A 16,860-nucleotide genomic window follows, 5' to 3' on the forward strand; every position below is an offset into this window, starting at 1 on the left:
CAAACAAAAAGAGTAGTTCTTTGTAATGTGTGATGTGAGCTGTTCTGGGTGCTTTATGAGCATTTCTTTATGGGTTTTGTTATTGTTATTTGTTTTGGGAATTTTTGAGACAGATTTTCTCTTTGTAGCCCTAACTGTCCTGGAACTCACTCTGTAGACCACTCTGGCCTCAAGCTCAGAGATCTGCCTGCCTCTGCCTTCCAAGTGCTAGGATTAAATGTGTACCACAGTGCACTACATTTCTTATTTAATACTTATCACTGTCCACTGTCTTCCCACTTAGTATCACCTCAGAGTAGAACAAATGTCCAAAATCTTTAGCAATGTTTGCTTATTTTTTCTACAGCAGATCCAAAAAGCACAACTCTCTTACCCACTTTTACTGAATAGACTATAAAGCCCCTCCCTTGTAGATTGCAAAGGCTTTGACTTAATCACCATCCTCTATTCCTCTATGCCCATGGGTTTTACAATCTTTCAGCACTAACACAGCACAGCGATGTCAAGTCCCAGGAACTGCATCTGGCATGAGAAAGCACTAAAAGTGGGACAGCAATGATGAAAAACAGTTGAAAGATTTACTGGCTGATTTATCCCGCTTACTTTCACCCCCCCCTTTATAACTTGCTTTTTATTTTTTTAATCTTTCTCATTTGTAGCACATTAAACTACTGCACTGCAACTTGCCCTATTTCGCAAACCATCTGAAGTTGTAGAAAACTTTTAAAATCAAAGTCAAGGCAACCCTTAACTTTGATCTAGCTTCAAATATGCCAGTAGTTAGCAATTAACACATTGTATACTTGTGTTGTAAACAAAAGACAATTTAAACTTAGCAAAGATAACTTCAAATCAGCAAGTGCTCACACGACAGGGCACAGCTCTGACCCATCAACTGTGTAGTTTCAGTTGATGCTCACTGTGTTCTAATAATCACTCTTCTGAAGATATCGGTTCCTCAGCTAATCCCTCACTGTCAGTCTTACTTCTTACACACCAATGTTAGGAATTCAAAACATGTTAACATTTTGGCCATTATCGAGTAAACAGCATGTAACCCTTTTGGGTAACTGAGAAAAGCACCAATGATATTTTTGACACATCATGATGGAAATGTAATGACCCATGAGTATTTAACTTAAAGGAACATATTCTAGCACTACAGTATGGCCTCGATAACCTTTGCAGGGTAAGCACACACTTATAACTGTCCCTGGAGAGACTTACTAAGAAATACTGGGGTTTAACTTAAATTTCTCGTGAATATTATATTTCAAAGTACAATGTATATCTGAGTTTGTGTAAGTATTTTCACATATGTAAATTTAAAAAATAGTTAATCTTCTGAATCTTTATATAAAATATGTGACTGATGAAATATAAATTTGGCTAGATAGAAGACTCACTAGTTCTTCTTAAAGAAGACCAAGATTCAATTCCCAGCACTCATATGGCAGCTCAAAGTCACCTGTAACTGGAGTCACAAGACATTCAATGTCCTCTTCTAACCTCCCAAAGCCCTCTTCTGGTCTTCCCCAAGCCCTGTTCTGGCCTTCATAGGTACCAGACAGTAATGTGCATGCAGGCAAATACACATAAAATAAAAAAGATTTTTAAAATACAAACTGACTTATTTTCTATCTCAGGTGGCAAACTATATTACCATCCTGTTCATTCAGTATATACACTCCATTCTGAGGAAGCTGGAGTAGGGGAAAGAACAATGAATAAAGATTCTGTATGCTTAGTTCAGACTGCAGTGGCTCTCAACTTTCCTAATGCTGTGACTCTTTAATGTAATTCTTCATGTCATGGTTACCCCCCACGATGAAATTATTTTCATCGCTACTTCATAACTGTAATTTAGCTACTGTTATGAATCAATGTGCTGGACCTAGGCCTACCGTACATATATAGCACATGTGCGGTTTGGCCTTCATGTGGGGCCCAAATCAACTGGAGCAGGGGCTACTCCAAATGTTCTTGCCTGCATGTGGATATGTTCTACTAGCTGGGCTGCCTTGTCTGGCCTCAGTGGGAGAGACTCTTGAAGTGCCAGGGTTGGGAGGATACACGGGGGTGCCCATCCTCTCAGAGAAGAGGATGAAAAATGGTGGAAGGATTGTGGGAGGGGATGACCAGGAGGAGGCAGTGAGCAGGATGTAAAGTGAACAAACAAAAATAAATAAATAATGCCTGAGAAACACTGTACATATTTCATATATATTAGGTTCAATTAATTGGCAGAAAAAGGGCTCAATTTCAACAGAAAGAACATTCAAGAAAAACATCCACTGAGACATAAAATTATAAATAGCATCAACAAAAGTGAAAGGATAAAAAAATGCCATTAATGATTGTCAAATATGGATAAGAGTGATCTTTAAAACTAGTTTTTTAATGTAAGATAACTTTAATAAAATATACAGTCTTTATTAGTTATGTTTTATAATTATTTGATATGTCATATAATTATCATTTTGGTCAGCACAATTTTGGTTATTAAGAAACAAATTCTCGATCCCCAGCTCCGAAAAAAAAGAACCAAAAAAAAAAAAAAAAAGAAACAAATTCTCTTCTACTTTTCATCTGAGTGTTTTTCCAATGATTTATTTTTATTCATTTTACATCTCAATCATAGTCCCTCCCTCTCCTCTCAGTACACTCCTTACAAATCCCTTCCTCCATTACCCCTTTCCTTTCCCTTCAGAGAAGGGGAAGCCCCACATTAAGTCAGGTTAGAATGAAATAGCTGCAAAGATATTAGGTAGTGAAGAGAAGGTTGTGATAAGTAAAGATTCATGTAATAGACACTAAGGTCAGTTAGGTCTTTTTCGCATGTTTTTAATATTATTTAAAGATTAAAGAAAAATCAAAAATTATATTAAACACTCATGGTCCTATGTAACTATGAATAGTTCTGGACTAGGAATTAAGTTTCAATTATCTGGTACCTTTCTTCTGTTTTTAATACAAATTCTTAATATATATTATGAATTTAATAAATGTTTAGAAATCGCAACAAGGAGTATATAATCAGAATAAACACATCTTAACTGAATTCTGACCCCAAAAAAGACTCCCTTGTTGTAAAAAACAGTAGAATATTTAAATAACAAATGAAACACAAAAATATTCTATAAACATGGCTCTAGACCACTGAGCACCAAGTACTGAGTACCAGTACTGACAGATCAGGGCTTTGGTTACTTTCTCTTGTGTAACCCTGCTATATCTGTTTTCTTCTGATATAAGGAACAGACAGACAGCCCTTTCTACTGAGAGCTGTGTGAATAAATCGGCATGTATTTATATGGTTACAATTTATATGATAGCCATTATGAGAAAAGTACGGAGAAGATGAAGTAATTTATTTACCTCCCTAATCTCCACTACCCACAGCAACAGCTTACTACAAATATGTGCAAGCCCTGCTTTAAGCACTTCACTGTGAAGAGACAAGGTATACAGTCTCTTATCCAAAAACCTCAGTGCCAGGTAGAATCCCAATTCAGAAATGTCCAGCCCTTCAGATAGGCAATAACCTGTATCACTCTATATAATGTAATTCTCCACTAGAGTCTATAGTGCTATTTCCTAAGCATATTACTAATTCCACGTAAATAAACAGTCTACCACTAAGGAGAAAAATATCTTAATATCTAAAATTTATATTTTGTTACCACTTGAGTTTTAGCACCTAACTTATCAAATGAGAGTTTTATTAACTTTTACAACTTTGGAAATCTGAAGGTTTCAAATCAGTCATGAGCCAATTAATTTAAACTTTAAAATATCCAAAGGAGTAAGTTTAGTTTGCCTTACTTTAATAATGAACTGAGGTGTATTTATGGTACTCCATCACTCCAAGGCCTCCAGCTACCAAGTGTCCTAGATAGACTTAGAACCGAAGCTGCCTAGCTACAGTGTCTATGTTCTCAAAGATTATGCTTCATAAATAAACTCTCCCTTAGACTGCTTTAGAATACCAGATAGAGATGTAAAATGTAAAACAGCATTAAATGATATGACGTGCAAATGTAACAGGAGACCCATCACAAGCCATTATTCATTCTTAAGTAACTAGAAGGATAAATCATGTGCTTGGTGCTTGGGATACCAACAAGCAGCAAACAGATGAGGTCCCAGTCACCTTCACAGAAGCAGCAGCAAGTGTAGAGTCGGCCAGGTATCAAATAAACTTAATAATGTCACCATAGGACAAGTTGATGACCACTACTCACCTGATATTTAAAGTGTTCCTTGAACAGTGCTGAGATTTGAAATGACAGAGAAAAATAATTTTACAAAGAAATTATAAACACAAAAGTTCCATATTGGGAAAACCCCTTGAAACCGAAAGAAATCTATATGAGAATAATAAATGTTAGCATTTCTTCTAGGCTTTAGTTACCCGGCAACTGAGTATAAAGGGGCTGTTTGACCCCTCCTCTCTCTCTCTCTTACTCTCTCTCACTCTCTTACCCTCTTATCTAAGTCCATCTCTGTCCCTTCTCTCCTCATTCCCCTCCCCCCTCTCTCTACCTGTTCATGGCCACATGGCCGGCCTCTTCTCTCCTTCTCTCCTTCTCTCCTCCCCTCCCCTCCCTTCCCTCCCCTCTCCTCCTTTCCCCTCCCCTTCTTTCCCCTCCCCCCTCCTTCCCCCTCCTTCTCCTCCTCCTACTCCTCCTCCTTCTTCTTTCTCTCTCTCTCTCTCTCTCTCTCTCTCTCTCCCTCCCTCCCTCCCTCCCTCCCTCCCTCCCTCCCTCCCTTTCTCTGTCTCTACTACCCTCTCCCTCTGCCCTAAATAAACTCTATATTGTATCCATGTGGCTGGTACCTCAGAGGGAAGGGATGACTCAGCATGGGCCAATAGAGGGCCCCCCACTTTCCCCACACCATACCACCCCTCTAGCAAACACATCCCTAGCTTCCTTTTCTCTTTTATAAAACACAAAGATAAAAAATGTTGGAAAATCTAGAAAGTCAAGCCATGAAGGATCTGGCCTTGCTCAGTTCAGGAATTCGAAGTTGAACCTACAGGAGGCGCTAGAGGTCATTTTACAGGAAATTCTTCCACAACACTAGAATTGACTCCTATGGGATGTTAGTAACCATACTTACTCCTATTTGCGACCAAAAAGAAAAGAAAATCACATCGAATCCAGATAGCTTTCAATAAAAGGCTTAGAGAAATAAAATCCAACTTAAGCACTAGGCCTTTAAGACAGCCTAAACTCAAAGCATAAAGGAACAGAGAGATGAAAATGTTACAGGGGCAACAGCTAAAAAGGCACAAAAAAATCTCCTAAAAGTCCAAATGGTATTTTAAAAAACCCAAACAGTTCCTTTGTGTACAAATGAAATTTCCAGCCTTCCAAAAGAAACATATTTCTAAGAAATTAACAAATCAGTCCTGGAAAAACAAATTCTTAAAATAGCACAATGGGCTGCTGGAATGTGGTGGTGGGATTTCTGGTTCTTTTGCGACAACTCTGCCCTAGAAAAGACATCTGCCTGCCTCTGCCTCCTCAGGGCTGTAATTATAGGTCTCGGCCAGCAGGTCTGGCAAAGCTCTCTTGTTGACAACTCACCTAGCAGCACAGATGACAAACTGCCAGAGGCAAGGGGACTGCTTGGACCGCCTGAACTGCTGTGAACACACCCTAGAGTTTCTATGTCCTGGAGTCCTTTATTTAAACAGGGTAGAACTGAATCACTTAGCTATTTAACAAACTTTACAAAGTTTTTATTCTTGGGTATTAATGTAAATGACTGAACCAGGTATTCAATTTAATGCTCTGTAAAACATGTTTTAAGTTCCTCTTTTTTTTTTTAAGCCAACAATTTCAAATTCCCTAACGGCTTTCCGTTGTTCTGACAATCAAATTCAAATTCTTTCCGAGGATTTCCAAATTCTCTCTATTCCAAATTCTCTATTATCTCTAACACTTTCTAAGGCCTCTTAGCACACCAACTTTCTGCTCTTCGTGAATCCTATGTCTGAACGTTCGCAGATTTAGAGAATGTATTCCCAGATTTAAAAAAAATAGAGCTTTACTGTGTAGCTCTTGTTGCCCGGAACTATGTACACCTAGCTGGCTTCAAACTCACGGAGATCCAACGCCCTGACTCCCGAGATCCAACGCCCTGACTCCCGACTGCCGAGATTAAAGATAAAGGCCTGTGTCACCAGGCCAGGTGTGGTCCCAGATTTTTTTTTTCCGGAGCTGGGGACCGAACCCAGGGCCTTGCACTTGCTAAATCCTCAACCCCCATGGTCCCAGATTTTAAGAAAGTAAATGCATTCCCTCTTCTGTTTAGGCTGTGCTCCAACATTGCCCCTTCACCAAGAAGCTATATAGTTGCCAGAGTCTTCCAGGGAGAGATACAGAATAGGAGATTTGAGTAAGTCTAAAAGGGGGTATATAGAAGGGTATTAATTGACTTACAGAGTAGAGTAGCAGCAACAGAGACTTCCCACGGTAGTCGCTTCCCACAGCAGTCTGAGAGCTGGATACTCAGAGATCGCTGGCGGTGGAGCTCAGTCCCGGACTGAAGGCCTCAGCACTAGGGAGACAAAGGACAAAACACTCAGTTTAAGGAAGGCCTAAAGCCTAAGAGCCTAAGGGGCCACTGGAGAAGAGTGGAGCCTAGGTCCAAAGCTCGAGGCAGCAAGGGACGAAGTGGCGCTCTTCACAGTCTTTTATCTGCTCTCTGCAGCCAATTGGATGGTGCCCACCCACTCTGAGGGCAGGTCTTCCCTACCTGTCCACTCAGATTCAGACACTATTCTAGAACACTCTTACCGACACACCCAAAGAAATGTTTTACCGACGCTCTGGATATTTCTTAATCTACGTAAACTACCGATGAACATTAACTACCATACACCACCCGCGTGGAGCTAGGTGTTTTCGAGTTTTCTATATTCTGTGTATTTTCTTTATTGCTCCTTTTATAAGCTATATGGACACTGACTTACAAGGTTTTATATCGTGGCTAATATACAGAGCCTTGGAAGACAGGAGACTTTCAACAGATTTTATGCCAAGAAATATTAACTTATTTAGTAATATTTAAAAACCTCCTTGATATAAATATCTGTAACTCTGTGAAAACCATTTTCTCTACTTTTGAAAAGTTTACTCTAGGCTGTTCATTTTTTTTTCACATTTTCTATGCTTTTTAAAAATGTGATTTCTGCTGAGTTGTCATCATGTTGGAGAAACAAACAAGAGAATTACACCAAAAACAAGATGCCGAAAAGATTTTACTAATATATTAAATATCACAAACGGAACAATTTGAATATTTACGTTAATCTCATTTCAGGACTGCAAATCAATTTAATGAACATAATATAAAGGCAAAAGAAGACGGAAATCTGAGCAGACGTTGAAGTTAGATTTAGTACTATTCATCTGAGCTGGTTCTGAGGTCTGTGATCCAAACACTGAGATCAGAGGATCATATCTTCAAGGTCATTCTTCCTCAGCTACATACCAACTCTAAGGCCAGCATGGGCTGTGTGAGACCCATTTATAATTTTTTAATGAAAAAGAAATATTCAGTATTGTAATCTCTAAGTGTGTCAAACAATCTTCAAGTATTGAAAATACAGAGAAAAATGCTTATGGCTAACTTGCATTTTTTTTATCTTCCAGGCAAAAATGAATAGCAGAGTCTCTCAATAAAGTCATGATCAGTGGCACTGTTAGCTTAGGCTTAATAATAATAATAATCACAAAGGGAAAACAAACAAAATATACTTCTCGAAAATAGTTATCCCCCAAAATGAAAATGCTAGGCCTACTAGAATAAGTACCTTTCCCTATCATCTACCTTTTTGTGATGTATTTGTTTTTTGGTAGGGGGCAAGGTTTCTCTGTGTAACTGTGGCTGTCTTGGAACTCGATCTCTAGACCACGGTGGCCTCGAACTCATGGAGATCTGCGCACATCCATTTCCTGAGTACTAGGATTAAAATCAGGCACCACCACGACCACTACTGATCTTCCATTTTTTAATAGAACTAAAATGAACTCTAGAAATCCACTGGAAACGGAAGTATCAGAGGCAAGTTACCTAACTAAAATAATTGAGATCCATTACTACTCTTAGGAAAATTACTTTCTTCAAAACATTGACTAAAACCGATAGAACCACACCACACAGTTTAAAAATTTGCTTATAAAAATGGCAGCTTAAAAATACTGAGCATTTGAAGTTCTTGTCTATTTACAAATGTATGGTTTGATATTGCAGCTGAAACTCTTCTCATTGCCACACTACCAGACCTCAAAATTGCTACCAGGAGAGCAAAATGTAGTCACCATCTTTTATTCTTAACTTGGTTGCTTCTGAGACTGCTGCCAATTAGTGACCTGTTGTGTCAATGGCAGCACCTGGTCATGCATTCAGCAAACAAATCTATCACTGTTAAGTGTAAGGACTTATGGTTAAAGGAGCTAATATTTTTAGATATAAAATGATGTCATAACTGTTTTAACTCATTTTTTTTCTCAGCTTTCAAGTTTGAGCACCAGATAAAGCCTATTTCTAAAAACACAGCTGCCTACGTCAGCATGTGCTCATTCACTGGTATCTGCCTCCACTTTCAGCTTCTCCATTCAATTTTCCTCACACTAATTACAGCGTGGAAATGAGCAAATGAAGCCCAGTACAGGAACTAACATGGCAACTGCATGGGCAAGAAAGTGAACCAGCAAAAACTAGTGGGCTTGATTCGGTTTGATGGTTTTCTAAAGAGTTAGGAGGTTCTAAAATGTACTACATGAAACTGTGGCTTCTGTTTAAACGGCAGGTACCCTCCCAACAGAGGTAGTTTTAAACCCCAAGGCCTCTCAGCTCCCATTCAGTGTGCTTAGTAACCAGTCTATAACTAACTTGGGTGACTTGCTCCAAAAATCTAAAGTCATCCTCTAAGTATGTTTAAATGATGAACATCCTAATTTGTAGTTAGAGAAATGAAGCCAGGTTTACAAACCCCACCAGACCTTCTTCAGTGCAGCCTGCTCCACGGCCAGGAGGTTAGGGCTATGAAAGAATATTGTATACAACCACTTACACACATTTTAAGTGACTGGGTTTTAGACTAGGCTATTAAAACCTAGAAAGAAATCTTAAAATTCCTCAAAAGATGCTTATTAAATGATATTTAATAAAGAAACTGTTCAATTTTTTTTTTCTGTAAACGATAGGCTTAAACCCTGTAAGCCTCCAAGAAAACTGTGATTTAAAAAAAAAGTCAAGAAATTTAGAGCTGAAGACAGTCAGAACTAAGTTAAAAGCTCGGAAGGAAGGGGGGGAAAGTGTTCTTGACCAGGGAGAAAGCAGCGGAGTCTCTCAAGTTAGGATTCTGAAAGCGGGATGGATCAGAAGCACAAAGTAGAAAGTGTTAGAGGGCAAGAGACAGGGAGGCTGAGGTTGACAGAGGAACCCCAGAGGATCGGGGAAGCGATAGGGGAACCCAGAGAAGATCCTGGAGGGATGACAAAGAAGCACAGAAAAACTGAGTTCTGACTAGGAGCCTAGAGGTACCCAGGATTCTAGTGCAGCCAAAAAGGACCTGTAAGTGCAAAGCGTGGAGATAAGCCCGGGAGGCAAAGAGCGAAGCGTGTTCCCCGCCTTGCCGTTCCGGTACAGATCCCAACTCCTAGTCGCGCAGAAGGCGGGTAAGCTCATGGAGCCCCCGAGACTTCGGGATCTTGCCTCACCTTGTTTGCCGAGTCCCTGCACCCAGCCGCTCCTCCGAGAGCAGCTGCGCTCAGAGGCCAAAGAGGGAGGCGCGCAGCGCAGCCCGGGTCCCCTGCTGCTGCGAGGCGCAAGCACCCGCACCGCTGCTCCCCCGGTCACCCTAGCCACTTCGCCCAGTCTTCAGACAGTGGGAGATTGCTTACCCTAACCCGAACGCCGCTCCAGTTATTTGCCAAAGTCCCTTTTCCAGGCTGCCTGGGAATGGGAGCTGAGCTGCTGCGGCCGCAGCGGCAGAGCCTCCGCCTGACCTCACCGGGGGGTGGGGGATAAGGGAGGGGACCCGGAGCCCAGCTGGGGAGGGGAGGGGACGGAGAATGGTGGGAGGGGAGCGAGTGGGCGGGGGAAACATGGCGGCAGGGGTGGCCCTGGCGGCGCCTGCGCGGAGGCTGGGGCTAGGACGGTGTGTGGGGTCCGAGTTGAACACTCGGCCAAAGAGAGGCAAGGCTGGGCCCGGAAGCCGGATGACTGCCAAGTGGCCCCGGAGCCTTTGGAAGCAGGACACTTGAGTGTGAGCCCACATGGCTTCTAGTGTCCAGGAGGCAGAAGTGAAAACTGTCAAGTATCAAGGGACAGCTTCTCCAAGGAAGTCACCAAGTACATTCTGCCAGCAATAACTTCAGCTTCTACAAAGTTACTCCAGAGACCAAGCAAGGGGATTTTGAGCAAGAGGTGTCTCATCACCTCAGTGGGTCCCAAAGCCCCAAATAAACTTGATCCAGGCTCATACACCTAATTGTTCATAACTCTTATAATGGGCTGGAATGAGTAGTTCATGTCTCCTTCCCATTAGAATACAAAATATTAAGAAAGAGGAAGAACAACTCCAAACACAGCAGTTAACATTTTACTGAATGTCTACGATCACCAGCACTGTGCTGTGAAATCACTGTAGTCTGGGAGCTACTCCATGAGGTACATGAAAGTTAAGCACATTGTTCAAGTTACTATGAACTAGTAAATGGTAAAGTAGAACGCAGAATGGCAAGGGCTGTGATTCTGGCACCCAAATTCTTCACACGTGCACTATACTACTTCTCAACTGAGACCACTCTCGTAAGTCTTAAATCTTTGTTCTTTCCTTCTAATTCCATTAACCTGGACCTCAACCAATAAAAATTTTTAAAAAGTCAACTCAGCTTTCCCCTGCCTGTTTTCCATTAATCATTTGCCTTCCTGACAGTTGAAGCGTCAGGTCACCTTCTTATATTTCTTCCTTCATCATTTCTATCTATCATTCTAGACCTCCTCATTTCTACTTAAAGTTCTAGTATCAGGCAGGTACGATGGCTCAGCAGTTAAGGCATCTGCTACCAAACCTGATAGCCTAAATTTGATCCCCAGGACTCACAGTCTCATGTGGTAGAGATTATTATTATTATTAATATTATTATTATTATTAATTTACAATACAGCTGTTGCCACCCCTCTGGTCTGCCCTCCTAAAGTTCTTCATCCCATTCCTCCTCCACCCTGTCTCTGAGAGGATGCTCCACCACCACCAGGCCTTCCCCCTTCCTGAACCCTCAAGTCTCTCTTTAGGAGTGTCTTCCACTGAAGCCAGACCAGGCAGTCCTCTGCTGTATATGTGTCGGGGAGTGGGAGGGATTCTGACTAGCTCCTGTATGCTGCCTGGTTGGTGACTCAGTGTCTGGGAACTCCAAGGAGTCTGGGTTAGTTGAGACTGCTGGTCTTCCTATGGGGTCACCCTCCTCCTCAGCTTCCTCCATCCTTCCCCTAATTCAACCATAAGGGTTCCCGACTTCAGACTATTGGTTGATTGTTTAAGTATCTGCATTTAAATATCTATATCTGTCTCAGTCAGCTGCTGGTTGGGCTTCTGAGAGGGACAGCTATGCTAGGCTCCTCTCTGTAAGCACACCACAACATCAGTAATAGTGTCAAGCTTTGGTGTCTCCCCATGAAATGAATCCCATGCTGGGCTGATCACTGGACCACCTTTCCCTCAGTCTCTTCTCCATTTTTGTCGCTGCAGTTCCTTTAGACAGGAACAATTCTGCGTCAGAAAATTTGGCTGTGGGTTGGCAACCCCTTCCCTCCACTTGAGGCCCTGTCTATCTATTGGAGGTGGGCTCTTCAAGTTCCCTCTCCCCACTTTTGGGCATTTCATCAAAGGTCCCTCCCACTGAGTCCTGAAAGTCTCTCACCAACCAGGTCTTTGGAACTTTCTAGAGGGTCTCCCTACCTCCCACCCCCTGAGGCTGCTTATTTCCATTCATTCTGCTGGCCCTCTGGGCTTCTCTCCTTCCCCCACACCACTCCCCACCCCATACCTGATCCTTTTGTTCCTTTCCCTTCCTCCTCCCCTCTCCCACCTACGTCCCTCCCTCTCCCTCCGGTGATTGTCTTCCTCCATCCTCATACTTACAAGAAGAACTAACTCACAAGTTGTCCTTTAACCTCCACAGGTGTTTTACAATGTCACATGAGCAGCTGCATTCTCAACACACACACACACACACACACACACACACACACACACACACACACACACTAATGTATTTATCCATTTATTTATTTTTATTTCTAGTCCCTTCTTTGAAAAATACCAGAGTCTTCTTAGCAACCAATCTAATTCATCACTGTGCGATTTCCTCTTATTTTTCGAGAAAGTGATGAGGCTGGGGACTATAATGATATGTGTTTCCCAACACTTCTTTTCGCTATCACTAAACTGTTCCAGTGTCTGAAATCTCATTATTGCTGTCTTGATATTTTACATTCCATACACTGAAATCCAAATAGTATTATGTTTTAGGCAAATTGAGGAATAACAAGCTCCTCAAAAGCTTCCTAGAACTAAAGACAGCCCTACTAAAAACATGATAATAACAAAATACACATGTGATATGCATTATTACTTTTGACCTATCAGTATACTCAAACCAGTTCATCTGTGTCAGCAGGGTTGCCTCCACTGGCTTTTCTTCTATGGATTATTCAAAGATTATTGTATATGTAACCACAAAGTTAATACCTACTAGTGAGACAGCACCTAATTTGCCAACACTTAGATTTGCTGAAGCCTCTCCCAGATGTTCAGAGAGTACTGAAAGTTCATGGTGTGAACTATTTTACAACTTAAGGAGAAAATGCATTTGCTTAATCTGATTCACCAATTGTGAGGAGCAATGCATTTGATGGCTCTGTATATAAAACTTTTGAAAATTTGTGAAAAATGAGGAAATGATAATCTTGTTAGTTGCCCTTAGCATCTCTGGCTAAATTAACAATGGAGAAGAAAGAGCTCAATTATAAAAATTAAACAATTTCTAGTATCCCAGAATATGGTGAAGGACAACAATGAACTCAGTGATAAAACTGACCAACTCCAGATGCACAGTAACAGGCTAAAGAGTTGTAAGTGTGCCCTGGAAGAGAACCTTTCCTTGAGAAACCACAGGGCTCAAGTTTCACAAAATCAGACAGAAGCCCTAATTATAAGGTTGGCTGAATTACAGTGAAAATCTAAGTCCCAGTCTCAGAGCCTATTGGTGTTAAAGTAAGGGTATTAGTTGTTAAAGAAAGGGATCCATTTCTTTAGGGTGTAACTTGGGATGGAGATGTATAGAAGAAGCCTAATGAAGCTGAGAACTTTGAACCCTCAGAATCTCAAGGTGTTATCTCACCATGAGGAAGCAATCTCTCTACCCTCAGCAGAGGAAGTACTCCTACCCTGACTTCCTGACTTTTCAACCTTGAGTGAGGAAATTAACCTTCATTGTCTGCTAAATCAGCAGTAACTATCTCTGAGGAGATGCCAGGCAAGACAATACTGATGTCCCTCAGGGCCCACCATTAGTTGCCTCTAGATCTAACACCAGATAAAAGACTCCTAGAGGTGAGACAGAAAGAGTAGTCCTTGAGTAGGTGCACTACACTGCTAAAGAGCTTAATGAGTTTGCTAATTCATTCAAGCAAAACTCTGGGGAATAAGAATGGATTTTAAGGGTGTTGGTATAATGGTGGAAGAAGCATAAAACTGGATCCGTCTGAATTTGTTAATATAGGCCCTCTGGAGAGATTATGTTTAATATGGAAACTTGCATTTTTTAAAAAAAATACAGGAGGGTGTTCAAAGTTTGTTTGAATGGTTGGCTAAAACATTTGTCAAAAAGTGGCCTATTCAAAAGGAGTTAAGAGATTCATGATATCCTTTTGCTCAATGTTGATGATTTTACATCTCAGGGAAATTGTGATGCTAGAGAGGGTATGAGGTTTAAAACCTAATCTGTCATAATGGCAAGGCCCAGAAGACATGACCTTCACTAATCCTATAAGACACCAAATGGTTAAAGGCTGCATTTGATCATGACAAAAGCGAATCTCACCCTGTGAACCAATTTACAGACTTGAGCCAGTTTGCAGATCCAGAAACTCTTGAATGAAAAAAAAAACAGCTAGGTTTTCCTTTCTTCACACAGAAGTTGTATGTTGATATCTTTAACAGATATCTTTTCTGTAGGTAAAATTGGAAGCAATCCAAATATCCATAAATAAGTGATCAATGCATTGACAATACATGCCCTGCAATCAATACTACTCACCAAATAAAAGTGAACCAAGTATAGTATAAAGCACAGAGCAATCTATATGCATGAATCTCAAAATAGTTGTTTAGATACCTTGTAATAGAATTCTATTCTAATGATATAAAATTCTATGAAATTAAAATGAATCTATAGTGATGAGTGGTTGTCTGTAGGTAAGACTAAGTAGCTGAAAAGACAAAAAGGATACAGAGAAAAGTTTAGTGATGACATGAATATTCCTTACAGTTTTATAAGAACTGTTTTACATTGCATACATATGTCCATATTTAACCAAATTGTATACTTGAAATATTTATGCCATTACCCGATGATTAGTCTATTGAGCAATCAGTCATGTACCTTTAAAACTTTTACTTTCTCTACTGTGTTTTCTTTTTGTGGAAAATAGACAGACAGTATATGCAGTATATACAGTATATGCTCAGGAGTGGTTTGGAATTGGGGACAGGACACTGAAGGGACTATCTTCATTTTGTTTTTGCATATTATCACATAGGTATTTTTTATTCTTTCATCTTTTTTACCTTCCAGTCGTTATCCCCCTCCCAGTCTGCCCTTTGACTGTTTCTCATCTCATACCTCCTTCCCAGTCTCCAAGAGTATGTCCCCACTCCCCAACCACAACCCCAAAAGACCTCCCAATCCCTGGAGCCTCAAGCCTTTGGAGGGTTGGGTGCATCTTCTCTCACTGAGGCCAGACCAGGCAGTCCTCTGCTGTATATAGGTCCGGGGCCTTGGACCAGCTAGTGTATGCTGCCTGGTTGGTGGCTCAGTGTCTAAAAGACCTCAGGAGTCTGGGTTAGTTGAGAGTCCTGGTCTTCCTATGAGGTCACCCTCCTCCTCAGCTTCTTCCAGTATTTCCCCAATTCAACTTTAGGGGTCCCTGAATTCAGTCCAATGATTGGGTGTAAGTATCTGTGTCTGTCTTGGTCATCTGCTTGTTGGGTTTCTCAGAGGACCAGAATGCTAGGCTCATGTCTGTAAGCACACCATAGCATCAGTAATAGTGTCAGGGCTTGGAGCCTCCCCTTGCGCTGAATCCCAATTTGGGCCTGTCACTGGACCTTTTTTCCCTAAGTTTCTTCTCAATTTTTGCCCCTGCAGTTCTTTTAGACAGGAACATTTCTGGCTCAGAGTTTTTGACTGTGGGATGGCAACCCCATCCCTCCACTTGATGCTCTGTCTTTCTAATGGAGGTGGCACATAGAGTATTTTGCTATTCTATTACACATTAGGATTTTATACTTTTCAGAATGATGAAAAAGTTAGTCACAAATTTTTGAATTATATTTATTCTATGAAGAGGTTAGCCAGAATAAGACTAGGATATCTTGTGTGTGCATGTGAAAGGGGTTTTGTGCATGTGCATGTGTATACAATCCAGGTGGCAGATACACACAATTTTTGCCAGTAATAAAGGGAAAAGTTTTCTTAGATATTAACCCAATCTCCATCACTCGATATCTGCACCACTTAAGACCTTATATCTCTTTTTGGCACATCTGTAGCATTTGTAGAATAAATGTGATCTAATGGGATTCTCCTGGAGGTTAAATAATTTATTCTACTCAACCAGACACAGTAGAAAGTTCCTGTAGTCCCAGTTTCTCATCAGATTAAAGTAGGAAGATCACTTCAACGCCAAAATTTCAGCACCATACAAATCTTCAATCTTTAGTTAAAAACTCAGGTTAACAATTGATTATATTTCAGAGCACATATGACTTTGTCAAGAAGGGTGACATAAGTCTAATGACTACTTCTTTCACACAAGCACTACAAACAAGTGCAGGCATTTTTTTCCTCTTCTTTTTTTCTGCTTTCTATCATTCTTTTTCTATTGGATTTTTGTTTTTGTTTTTGTTTTTTGTTTTTGTTTCTTTTTTTGAAACACAGTCTCACGATATACAGTCATGGCTGTACTGAGACTGGCTGTGTAAACCTAGCTGACCTCAAACTCTGAGATCTGCCTGCCTCTACCTCCTTAGAGCTCAGCTTAAAACACTTCTAGGCCGTGCAGACATTTCTTCTTCTGAGTCTACTTCTCTTCACTACAGCATTAGCTTCCTAGGCCAGGGATGAAGATTTGCCTGCTCTCTGGAAAAATGTGTTAAATAGATTGACAAACTGTATCCACAGGGATCAGTAATCCCTAATCGAAACAAACTAGACCCCTCTCCAAAGAAGACTGTTACAAAAACTAATACACATCCTAAGCTTTTTCTTGGTTTTTTCCTAACATTTAAAACAAGACTACTTTACAAAACTCCCAGAAAACTGGTAAATTCTATAAGGTAAAAAAATGTACAAAGTAGGAATGTACCACGCTACACTATCTCCTTTAGCATCAACCCAGAACATTGCTTTACTTCCTTCTTTGCCATACAAGTGATGGATCAGGACTATTGTGTATGCAAGGCAAGCCTGGCACCACAGAGATAGACCCCTAACTCCTAATGGCTTTGTTTAAATACTTCCATTTACACTATTCCACCCTGGCAAGTAGGCT

General features: G+C 40.8%; 1 protein-coding gene across 4 annotated transcripts in view; it reads right to left on the minus strand.

The window, feature by feature from the left end:
• The window catches only part of Klhl13 (kelch-like family member 13), a 157,259-nt gene extending 147,228 nt beyond the window's left edge, over positions 1 to 10,031 (minus strand). For 2 of the 4 annotated variants that reach the window (NM_001401133.1, NM_001401131.1), the window contains 2 exon segments: positions 6,453 to 6,570; positions 9,924 to 10,031. The gene's annotated coding sequence lies outside the window, so the exon portion shown is untranslated. 4 annotated transcript variants of the gene reach the window in all.
• Positions 10,032 to 16,860: the final 6,829 nt, after the last annotated feature.

The sequence above is a fragment of the Rattus norvegicus genome, chromosome X, assembly GCF_021556685.1.
Source record: "Rattus norvegicus strain SHRSP/BbbUtx chromosome X, alternate assembly SHRSP_T2T, whole genome shotgun sequence".
In the NCBI taxonomy this organism is placed as follows: domain Eukaryota; kingdom Metazoa; phylum Chordata; class Mammalia; order Rodentia; family Muridae; genus Rattus; species Rattus norvegicus.